Genomic DNA, 12,465 nt, shown 5'->3' on the forward strand with positions numbered 1-12,465 from the left:
AATGCAGAGTCTCATCCTTTTTCTTCTCTGCAAGAACCCTCCCACTCTAGAAAAAGGGAGATAACAAGGAGAAGAGAAGACAGGACACCTTACGGGGACCACACAAGTCGTGGGACAAATAAGGCAGCACCGGCCAGAGGGGTAAACCTCAGGACCCGGTGCAAAAAAGTACTGTATAATATGATATGCGATTATGATTATGTTCTTGTTATGATCATATCTGTACAAATGAAATTCCATGGCCTTTTATTTGCCAACACAAAAGCAATGTGTGGTGTGTTACTGGGGTGGGAGGAAAACAGCAGTCAGTCACCCCATTGTAACTATGTAGATTTCTGCCTGAATATGGGTCCACTGGTTACATAGAACCCTTCCAGTAGCTGACCCCTATTAGCAGACTTCATTAATCCGTCATGGTGCCAAATATGTCTCCACTTTCCCTGTTCCCATTTGCCCCCAAGGTTGTCTTGCCTCCTTTCCCAACCACTCCTATCTCCAGTTGTGGCTGGAGAATTTTTAAATTGGATGGTCATAAATGCTTCCCCCAATATGTGTGAGCGACTTGAGCATAGCGAGGGAGCCTGGCAAAGAGGGGAGTCGAACGTGAGGGGGAACAGTTGGGAGCGGTGTTCCACTACTTTCATTTTCTTACTGTTAACAGCTGCACTACTTTTTGCAACCATTTTCACCATTCCGGAGTTGTTCCTTGTGAAGTTCTCCGCTTTACCACCGGATATCAGTTACAGCTAAACTGAAATCTGTTTCAACTCACCTGGCTGTCAATCAGCATTACTGCAACCCTTGAAACATGTGTTGCATGTTGCTCCCTTCCTTCCTACTCTGTGCCCCACTTCCACTACTTTTTGGTACACTTCTCTCACTGGAGTTGGTCGGTTCTACACTCAAACTTTTTTTTTAAATAATGGGTTCATATGATCATTTTTACAGTACACTTTTTGAAAAGTTAAAAGCCAAGTAATTTGAAATCGCTTTTGTTGGGTTAGTCATGAAAAAAATCAATTAGATTCAAGTTTCGAACACACAGGAGAATTTTTAACTCTGCCACAGTAAAAAATATATCTGACTGGCCCACCAAAGTAGGCCAGTCTTGGCGTATAAGAACACAATGGGTACCAAGAGTAAAGCAAACATGAATCATTTTTGCTTTTTATTTTTTATTTATTTATGGTGTGTTATAGTGTACATCAAAAATAAACTTTTCACACAGGACGTGTAACAAACAATTGGTATAGCGCTGTTTCATTGACAAAAGTTTTTACAACTGTTTTTTTATGAATATACTTTGCCGAAAAAACCCACTTAAATTTTGGGGGGTGGCAAAGGAAAGATAAGGGGTTGGGGGGTTTGGGAACAGTTGAAAATCGGTGGGGCTGGGCGTGCTTGTTGGGGGGAACCCCCCAAAATAATAACATAAAAAGGTCAATGACTTTTTTCATCAAAATGTGTTCGTAAAAACACCAGTCGTAATAAACATTACTGACAATGATAGACATAGAACCAAACAATTCATAAAAAGCAAAGAACAGCAATAAAAGAGCAATAAAACATCACAATAATTCATCACCATTAATCCAATAAAAGAACATTACAATTCCTTATTAACCGGATATAAAAGACAATTAATCACAACTAAAAATCCTACATTCCTATCACTTAAAAATCCTTCTTTCTCACACAATCTAATATGTTAACACAATTGATCCGGGAAGATGGAGTCTAAAAATCTCATAGCAGCATTCACCAGCAAAGTACCAAATTCTATCAGTCCCTCCAAGTCTTGTAGAGCACAAATGTTTCTCCAATATATTATCACACATTCTACAAAGTAGAGGGCATATAATTACCAAATGAGACAAGGATTCCATTTCCCTGTGGCAGAACCGACACAATTGCTCCGCTCGAGGAATGCTTTCTCTAGCCCCCTTCACTATATGTGTTGATAACAAGTTCAGCTTCAAGTAGAGCCAGCCTCTCCTACACTTTTTACGATATTTGTGCAATGTCTCATTCATTGATCCAACAGGCCTTATCTCATAAACAAAGTGTTCAAACACTCTATACATTGATCACACAGTCCTATTCTCAACCCAATCCACTTCAAATAGGCGTTTCTTTGCTGTATTGGGTCTAGATAAAAGACTTTCCTCTGATATCCCTCGTGAACCATGATCTTAGTACAGTTTTCAACCCATAAAGAAAGTGGTTTACAAATGCCTAGGCCCAATATACATTGCAATTCTATAAACAGGGAACCGCATGGAGGTTCTAATAAATTTTTATATAATTGCAAAGTTATGTGTCTTATTGCTGACAGTGTGGTACCCTGTGGTAAGAAAGCACCTTACGCCAGTTCTTACCCCCAAACTGCGGCCAAAGCCCCACATTAGTATCCACTTCTGAGCCATGGATTACTCATAAGATAATCTTCTGGCAATAAAATGTCAATAAGCGACGAAGGGGGAAGCATCCACATTTCTTGTCCAATAGTCTCAACTGCATCACATCAGCTTTACCCACAGCCCATTTTTTATATAGGTTATTACTGCAAAATCAATTTTCTAAATATTTAAAGTGTGGTACTTGTTCTAATCTCTGGTCATTAATCATTGTGAGAAACCCGATGGTGTCTCACTGTCGGAACCCTGGGACTCCCTTTCTCAGGTGGCCAGGGAACGGCCATCGCCCTTGGATCCAGTCCCTATGGGTGGATGAGTGCGGGATGATCACCTGAGTAAGGGGACCTTGGGGAGTAGGATAGCGACACCCGATGGCTAGACTCGGTACACCCTTCCTTATGACACCTTTTCCCCATCCTACCGAGTAGGGTTAGAAACTCAACCCACCCTGACCCCCTCCCTTTCCCGGCACGGACACTTTCTCACGGACAACTCACTGTGAGCAACAATGGATTTACACCTCCCTACTCGGAAGCGAAGCATACGGGAACCGGGAGAAGGAAAGTGCATATGTCACCCCGTGCCCTACAACAACCCATTTGTGCACAACACTACAGTTACTCCCTTCACCCTGACGAAAACCCACATGGTTTTTGCAGTATTCATCAGAAAAACCACAGCTCTCATAATCCCTCCACACGGTTTTTCCCTAAAACCACTGGGACGAGGAGGAGAGAGATTGGGACGAGGAGGATTACCGACAGAGAACCATGGACACGAAGACCCCCCCCTCCTTTCTGGATCATACTATCCCACTAATGAGGCCAGGCACAGTCAGACCTCCCTTCACACCTATGCACACCTGAATCCAATCACTACTCCCAGAAAGTATAAAAGGCGGAGCAAGAGAGCACACTTTGAGCAAGTTGGGGATGCTGGAAGGTGCATGAAGAAGAAGGCCAGAAGAGCTGCAGAGACCCTGTGAGACCTGGAGGAAGATAAACCCGCCCTGACACTGGACCTTTGAGTCCAGGAGAGACTGCATTGTGGAGAGAGAGCTGTACCTCCAGAAGGCAAGACCAGGGGTATCTGGGGTTGCCTGGCAGTACCCACAACAAGTCTCCTTCGCTGGGCCAGTCAGGCGAACTCAGGTCTCAGAGTCAGCAGAAGAGACCCTGAGCTCATAACATTATCCGTGTGGCTCCTGCAGCTCCCAATGCCAGGAAATGCCGTTTTGGGGAGCTGAGAAGTGTGAGCAAAATCCTGACCTTGCACTCTGGGACTGGAAGCCAAAAACATATTTTTGAAAACTGTGAAGAGCCTGGCAGAGGGAAGTCTTCTTTAGGAACTTTGGAGTCTTGAGAGGGGTCCGAGCCTGGTAGAGGGAGACCCTTTGTTAACTTTTGAGAAGGGTCCCAGCCCAGAAGAGGGAGGCCCTATGTGAACCTTGGAGATGGGTCTGAGCCCGGCAGAGGGAGACCCTTGTGAACTTTTTATGAAGGGTCCAAGCCCAGAACAGGGAGGCCCTTTTGAAACCTAAGAGGGGTCTGAGCCCGGCAGAGGGGGACCCTTGTGAACTTTGTGAGTAAAATTGGTATCAGAGTTAGAGAAGTCCGGCGCCACGTGGGGACTCATTCGAAGGACTGTAACTGATGCCCTGCTCCTGAACAAGGACAATGTGTTCAACTGGGAAATAAATCGAAGTCGTCCTGCACCGGGTTATGTTGAATCCTGTGCATTGTCGAAAGTCTTCAGTTGTTGTAAAAACTACAAGTACCAAGAGGCCTAAGCAGAGGCCGGCGTATGGTGTCAAAGTGGTCACACGAGGGTCAAGCCAAACCCCTTCTACATTCAAAAAGTATTTGGCACGTTTTGGAGGCAAATGTGAACCCGGCTGAGGGATGCCTGCAAATTTGGGTGAGCAGTAGTACACCGGTGAGCATTGTGATGAAAGTGTGAACCTGAGTGGTTGGTCTGAGCCCGACTGAAGAAGGCTAATGTTGAGAGAAGGACCTGAGCCCGGCTGAGGGATCCAAGAGTGAAGAATAATCACCAGAGGTGAAGATAAATAGAAGGAACTTTTGTTTTGTTGCTTATGATACATCAGGCCCTCTGAAGCAAGAGACTTTGCATGAAAGAGACTTAGACACAGAAGGTCCTGATATGAGTGAAAATGAACTGTAACCTCGTGCCAGAGTGTGCTGTGCTCAAGAGACCCACCTTGCCCTGTGCTAAAAACATGGGGAAGGGAGACCCTGCCATAACATTTGCATTTATCCTTTTGTGAACACTTCTTTCTTTTCTTGGGAAAATGATCCCACACTCTTTTGTAGCAAAGCGCAAGGATTGGCAATAGGTTTTCTTAGTATACACCCTTTTATTTGACAAGACTCCACTAGGACTATATTATTATTATTATTTGATGGGCGTAGCTTGCTCCCATTTTAGATTTAGGTTTAGATTAGGTGTTTATCACACCCATTTTACAGTTTGATAAACACCCTTCAACTGCGATCACTTGTGTCTTTCTTACTTTGATGCCATGCCTCATGCCTTCCTTACATCACTGACTGAAATTTCTTTGTTTCCTTCTTTTTCAGTTTATTTAGGACAAGAATTTGGGATTTTGCACCACTAATTTCTAAGCCTACACCTCTAAAATACTCATTAATTGCAACTGGTGCTCTCTAGAGACCTACTTGCATGTAATCCAATACCACTAAATCATCTACATATAGAAGATAAGGAATGAATAGGTTTCCTAATTTAGGAGGGTAAGGACTCCCTCCTTGGAGGGCTGTCCCCACCTCCACTATATAGGCATTAAAAAGGAAAGTGGGCAAAGTGCATCCTTGGCGTAAACTCCTCTCAGCCTGTATCCTGTCTGAGGAGTTCTCACTGCCATCCAACATCACCTTTAATCGTGTGTCATGGTGTAGAGCCCTCAATATATCCAACAGGGCAGGTGGACATCCCTGATATTTTACCTTTATCCACAAGAGGTCCCAGTTCACACAGTCAAAGGACTTTCTTAAGTCGAGGAAGGCCACAAATATTTGTCTCCCTGCATTCTGCACTTGACTCGTCAAGAGTGATATAATGAAGCAGTTCAGGGAGATATGTACACCCTTCTTAAATCCTGATTGGAATATATCACTACACAGAGGTACTTTTTGTTTCTTTAAGTAAATATTTCAGAACCAGCGATGTAAAGATTTTATAAGTTCCATCCAATAAAGAGATGGGCCGGTAATTGGGAGATTCCGATCTATCACCTGACTTATAAATAAGTACTACTGTTGCTTCTCTCCATGTAGGAGGAATTATCTTCAATTGTATAACAATTTCAAATAATTCCAATAATATGTGAAACCATAACTCAGGACCAGATGTTAAAGTGGTATTGCGACCACTGTGACGCTATTAGGGCACTCAGTGTTGTTAGGCACACAATCTAGATGCAGGATTCAATAGAATAGAGCCAACACATATCGCCTATTTAAGAGGAAACATTCTTGACCTTTAAACTTCCTTTCAACTTCTAGGAAATGTAATTTTTCACTGGTACTGTACCTTTACCCTTACCATAATCGGAATCTTGAACAGAATGTATGTCCCCTCTTTTAGGCAGCGTGAATGTTTTACCGATTTTATTTTCCACTTTTGGTACAACATTACTGATTTTCTCATACACCTTTTTCCTACGCTCTTCCAATGAGAAAAATACTGGGAAAATCTTCTCAGCCCCTTTTGAGGGAACCTCTTTAGAAGTCATAACATCATTTGATCACACAACTTTTCTCTCTAAAACTAGAGGGCCTTTAGGTATAAATGTATCTTCTGGCAAAGCCACCCATATATCATCATTTTCGCTTTTGTACATATTTCTAGGTATAAATTCACGAGCCGTAGGTGTTTAAGATACCCCCGGATATAGAACCTGTGTATTTCAAACTCTTTCCTCCAAAGAATTGGTGGGGCCTGTGTCCCGAGACCCACCAACTCCTTTGGGAGCCATCTCTATCTCTGTATCTGTATCGGAGCGGACTGTCAAAATACTAATTTCCAATTGTCTTATCCAGGTTTTTTACAGGCTTTAAAGATTGAGTGATAGTACCCTTGTCCTATATCGATATATTGGACTTAACCTTAATACCCTTTTTCTTATGCTTCCTCTCAACATTTCTTACTTCTGCAGGGTCCTCTTTTTTAACCAACTTGTAATTATAGGTGGGGTCATTAAGGGGCAAATCGTTTTCTCTCCCACTCGACCCCTACTCTAGTGGCCCATTACTTACAGGGGAGTGCCCGTTAAGTTGACGCAAACATTTACGTGAATCCTTAGAGCATTTTTTTGATACATTGTTCCGGTTCTTTGTTTTTTTTTGTCTTAGATCAGCTTTATCAGCCATAGATCTGTCACTCAAAGCAACATCACTTACCTGGTGGGCAATTACCCTCCCCTATTTATTGCTTTACTCTTGATGCCCATTTTGCGGTGATGTGGCAAGATTGGCCTACATTGGTGGGCCAATCTGGATATTTATTTATTTAGTAATTTATATAGCGCACAAAACCCAGAGGCATATAGGTGCTTTTACTTAAGAAGGTGGTTACAGTTGGATATATTTTGTACTGTGCAGTGTTAGGGAGAATTTCATTTTGGTGCTTAATTCCTCCCACCTTAGAGACTCCCAGCCCTTTTGCTGGATTTAGGACTTTTTAATTTTAACTCCTGAGTGGGACCTTTCTCACACTCTCTTGTGTGTTTTTACTTGATTTGGATTTTGTGTTTTCACTGTTTTTGGAGTCTGACAAACTCCATAGGCATCTGCTTTTGTATGGTGACAACACAGCACCTTCAGTGCAGTGTCAATGAGAAATCCTTTAGATTTCTCAAAAGGTTTAAATAGCTTTTCTTGGGTGAACTGCAGTTCCCAAGAATAGTAAAGTGAAATTGACTTTACTTACATTTTCTCTTTGTAGGTCCAGCACACACCATCTTATGTGGAGTGTTGGGGGGGTTGCCTAGTAGCCCCTTATCCTACATTCTCATGTAAAATGTTTATGACCCTCACTACGTTCAATGGCTGGTGGCAGTGGTTTACTTTTTCCTACCAGTGTGTTTTTATTCTGCATGCTGAACCCTCAGCTGCAGTGCGGCACCCACGGACCGTCTTCTTTTTTCGCCATTTTCTCTTTGTGAGGTCTTTCTTGGGTTTTACTCTGTGCGTTGAGACAGGTGTGAACCCTTTGTTTGTCTTGCCTTTGGTGGGCTTAAGCCCTGGCTCCAGTGTGTCTGGAAGAACAGGATGTGAGGGAGGATACCAAACTCCACTGTCCTTTGTCTCTAGGAGTGCCTGAACGAAACCAGTCCTGATTGGCTGGCTGCCTGTCCTGAAGGGACAGCCCCCAGATGTGTGATTGACAGCCTAGGCTGTGCATTAATGGAAGAAACGTGCTTAAAAGGCGAAGGATTTGGGACTACACGCAGAGTCGACCACTGGGAGAAACACCCAACGAAGAAACCATGAACAAAGCTTGATGCAACCTCCTGGACCTTTGACTTGCCAGGTGAAGCCCTGCCGCAGTGCTGAACTCCTTTTTCACCTCGACAGAGAAGCTCCGGATGGAAAAACATCTCCCCTTCGGTTAGTGGGAGCAACTAACCCAGAGACAAACTCCACTGGACCACCATCCCCGACTGACTGTGCCTCTCCATTGCTTCGGAAGCCCAATACCAGTGGTTGAGTGTCCGTAGTCGAGTGAAATGTCTGCAGCTGTAACGAATCCAGCTAGAAGGACCTCCAGATTCAGAGTCCCTTCGCCAGAGTGCAGGACCGAAGAAGTGAAGAAAGTCCAACCGGTATTCGTGATCTGCATCGTTGCTGTTTGCTAAGCGCTGAAACTGAGAAGTGCTGCTGAACCGAAAAGCACCCGTAGCTGCCGACGACCTCCAAGTACCTCCACAGGTGCCCTCCAGATATCCCCCCTCTTGTCCCCACAAATTAGGTTCAGGGACAAGAGTCTGCAGCGCTGTAGCAAGACAGAATCCAGCTGGACCACTCCTCTTCTAACCAGAGGTACTGGTTAGGCTTGGGGTACTTACCTCACTGCCTGTAGCCGCGCTTTTCTCAAATGCATTGGCTTACCTTCTTTTCAAGTTGATTCCAACTCCCTTCTCACAAGTTCACAGCTTGTAACCCCTACAGTGATTTTACAGAACCGCTCCAACTTTGTGCAAGACTTTGATCTAAGAAGTGCATCAGATCCATAGACTGTGTCCTAAAGGATGTCCTGGTTCCCTGAAGACTCTTCTAACTCCATTGGCTTTGATATTGTTTTTCCCTCATAGGTGGTAGCTTGTTGTGTACTGATACTACTGGGAAAGGCCTATCTAGATTTCATTGGAAGACTTAGTTGTCCTCACATTTACAGAGAAACGGTTCTAACCTTTCTCCTTCCCCAATCTAGGCCTTTCTACAACCTCAGAATCTGCAAAGTTTACTAGTGTAATATATAAATGCCATTACTGTCCTTGTAACTGAAGTCACCTCAGGGTGTAGGAATTTGTGTAAGAAGCCTATCCAAAGATTATCCACTGACTTGCTTTGATCCTGAAAAGTAATTGTAAAGCCTATTCACATTGTTACAACAAATTGTCTTTTTAAAGAATGCTTATTTAAAAGTTGATGTTAATTAAATAAATAACTATTTATAACTGAAGCCTTGAGTTTAAGTGTTACTTGGTTACTTGTATTGACGAATTTCATTTGTACAGCTCTACTGCTCACAATTTCCCTTCTTGAGATAGGCCTGGCTGCTCAGTCACACTACCAACTTGTTTAGTACAGACCTGTACCAAAAGGTGGGTTACCTAATACCAAGCAGATAAGTGTTGTGTAGTCTCACACAGTGTGACTGCACCAATTCTTACCTAACATGCAGTAAAGAATATATACAAATATTTACAGACTGGCCTGGCCCACCAACATAGGCCAGTCTTGCCACGTAATAACAAAATGGACATCAAGGGTAAAGCGAACCTGAATCATGTTTGCTTTACTCTTGATGGCCACTGGCATGCTTTAATGGGCATCAAGAATAAAGCAATAAAAAGCCAACAACATTTATGTTTGCTTTACTACTGATGACCATTTTGTTTTTATGTAGCAAGACTTGCCTTCGTTGGTGGGCCAGTCTGGATATAATGATGCAAACTGCCCACCAACGTAGGCCACTCTTGCCACATAACAAAATGAGCATCAAGAGTAAAGTAAATATAATTCATATGTTCTTTACTCATGACGCCCATTAATACTTGCAATGTCATGCCCTGGCCTACCATACTGTTAGGCGGAAACCTGTGCAGTTCCCTCTGGGACCACTGAAAAAGATTTAGGACTACAGGTGTTTGGCAGTAAACCCACTTGGTAGCAGTCTGTACCACACAGATTCACTTGGTAGCTGTGGCTGAGCAGTCAGACTTCCCTCAAGAAGAGTTAGGCAGCATGTGGAGTATACAAAATAGGGCAATTTACACAGTAGAAAAAGCAAACACGGAACAGAGCTTCGGTGTAAAGATATATAGTTATTTATTTATAAAGACACATCTATGAAAAACACACTGGCACTAATATGGCAAACTTCTTCAATCACAATTACTATAAGTAAATCAATCCCCCTAACAATAGTTCGACAAGTCTAGGTTCAATGGCACCACTTATTTGCAGACAGAGGTGAATGCTTTAACCTAGATGGCACTCTAGTATTCGTTAGGACGGGAAATCAACTCGGTACCAACACTTTTACGAACCAATGCAAGGCAAGTAAGGCAGGGTCTACTGTAGATCGCAAAGTTCAGAGGCCAGGCCCACTCGGAGAGAGGCAAGGCGATATGTCCCAAAAAGTATCACAGTGGAAATGCACTTCGAGTCTTTGTCGCAAATTGTTATAGAAAGATTGGACCAGTTTAGAACAGAAAGTTAAGAAGGCTTGGAGGCGACCCAATGGAGAGGCGAGGATTAAGACACTTCACGCTAACCGTCAAAAAGGGAAGCCAGGCGGACTCGGTACCTTGTATGTGGAGAGACAGTTCCGGCGGGGGCAGTTGTTCCTGGTGGTGGATGCACGTCGGGGCTTTGCCAAGAGAAGAGATGCTCTCGTCGTCGAAGGAAAGTTGAAGATCGTTGCACCACCAGGGAAGAGACCAGCCGCAGAGGGCTCCGCCACAAGGCACCACCTTTTGGTCGCGGTACGGGTTAGTGGCTATCCGGTTGCCGGGGTGCTCAGCACGGGCAATTCGACCACTACGCCCTGGAGCGAAGAAAAAGCAAAGGGGACTGGTTGTTCCCACCAGTCATGGGAAGGAGACTCTCCAGACGGGAGATCTCCTCTGTCGTTGGGAAGTGGTGAGTCGGTTCAGCAGGGCTCCACCAGAGGTGTCGTCGTTGCAGGTCGGCTCAGCTTTACCCTCGTCGGATTCTTAGGTCCTGTCGCGACTTCTGAAGATCCAGTCCCAAAAGCCCTGCTTTTATGCAGAAAACCCCCATTCATTCAGCCTAGCTGTCAATCAAAACACGCTAAGTGGTGAGCGGGGTGGCTCACCACTTGGGCCAATCACACCAGAGTGCGACTTGAGTTGGCAAGGCAACTCAGTCCAGGGTGCCTAAACCCCCTCCGTCACCCCCTGTGGTACCCAGACAGAATGGCACCACTTTGGAGGGCCTCTGTGCAGAAGCCTGCCAAAAGTGGAACAAAGGGCTCAACCTTTGGTTTAGGAGTCACAGAGATGAACACAGACGCCATTTTAAAAACCGAGTTCTGGCAGAAAATACCAACCGATAGATTTATTTAAGATAAATAAACCGGTGGTATGTTAAAGATTAACGAGAAAGAGTATAACCTCCAACAATGGGAAGAATCCCATAGAGTTATATTCAGGGTCAAATATAATGAGTAGTTTCCACTGCCACCAGCCAAAACTCGACGAGGGGGGACGGGACAGTGCCCCCTCGAATAACAGACCCAGGAGTAATCGAATTACCCCTACTAGTACATCCACAATAGGATGGTTTGTACTAGTTCTGTTAGTAAATTTAGGTCTAGTAAAGCCAATGTCACTTTACATGCCCTGGGAGACAGTAGTCAGTCCCAGGGTATGGAGTCTATGGTGGGGATCCTCTAGGACACCCCAGTGTTACGGCACGGAGGGTGCGGTGTAACACACATAGTGAAACATATGAGACCCTATGGAGTAAAAGACCCCATAGCCCATAGAACACATTGACATTGAAAGGAATTACCCATATTCATGTCCAAGAGTGGGAGAAAAAGAGTCTCACTCTTGGCAGAATGGAAAAAAACAAACTCCAGAAATCCAGCAAAGCTGCTGGGGGACTCACTAGGTTAGGAAATTCAGCCTAAACAGAGAATTCTCCCTAACACATACCCTCACAGTGAGGGTGATGGGGGCGGAGGGGTTTATCAGCACAAGACATGACAGCCACACACCCCTACCCCAACGTTACTCTACTTGTGTGCATGCGTGCACAGAGGCAGGCAGATGACCCCCTCCCTTCTCCGTGCACAATCAGAGGCAGGCTCGGTGTGTCTAGGGCACACCCACGCACGCATTCAACTGACACTCTCGTTCAACTGACACTCTCATTCACTCACGCAAATACACATTCTTACACGCACATATTTCTTACCTGCTTCCCTGGTCCCGACACTGTCTTCACTGATGTTCTCCAACTCGCACACAGCATTAACAGGATCAGGTAGCTGCTTCCTGGGGGCATGGGTGGGAGACCGCTGTATCTCCCGAATGCCACCAAGGGAGGCCTAAATGCGTTGGACGGCGTGGAAGGGCCAACGAGGCCAGTTTTCCCCGCCTGCATCCCTAATGGGCTGTGCAAAGCTAAAACACCTGCAACTGTGCACTGCCCATTGGGCATGCACACTGGGGAACTTAAACTGTCAAAGGGAAATCACGCATTCATTTGACAGTTGAAGTCAACCCCAGGAGTGCTTGGGAGTGCTTTCC

General features: G+C 44.6%; 1 protein-coding gene across 4 annotated transcripts in view; it reads right to left on the reverse strand.

The window, feature by feature from the left end:
* LOC138530300 (guanylate-binding protein 1-like) overlaps nucleotides 1-12,465 on the reverse strand; it is a 478,878-nt gene that overhangs the window by 349,755 nt on the left and 116,658 nt on the right. The gene's annotated exons all lie outside the window — the stretch shown is intronic.

The sequence above is a fragment of the Ambystoma mexicanum genome, chromosome 1q (assembly GCF_040938575.1).
Source record: "Ambystoma mexicanum isolate Mex_15411 chromosome 1q, UKY_AmexF1_1, whole genome shotgun sequence".
Classification (NCBI taxonomy): Eukaryota; Metazoa; Chordata; class Amphibia; order Caudata; family Ambystomatidae; genus Ambystoma; species Ambystoma mexicanum.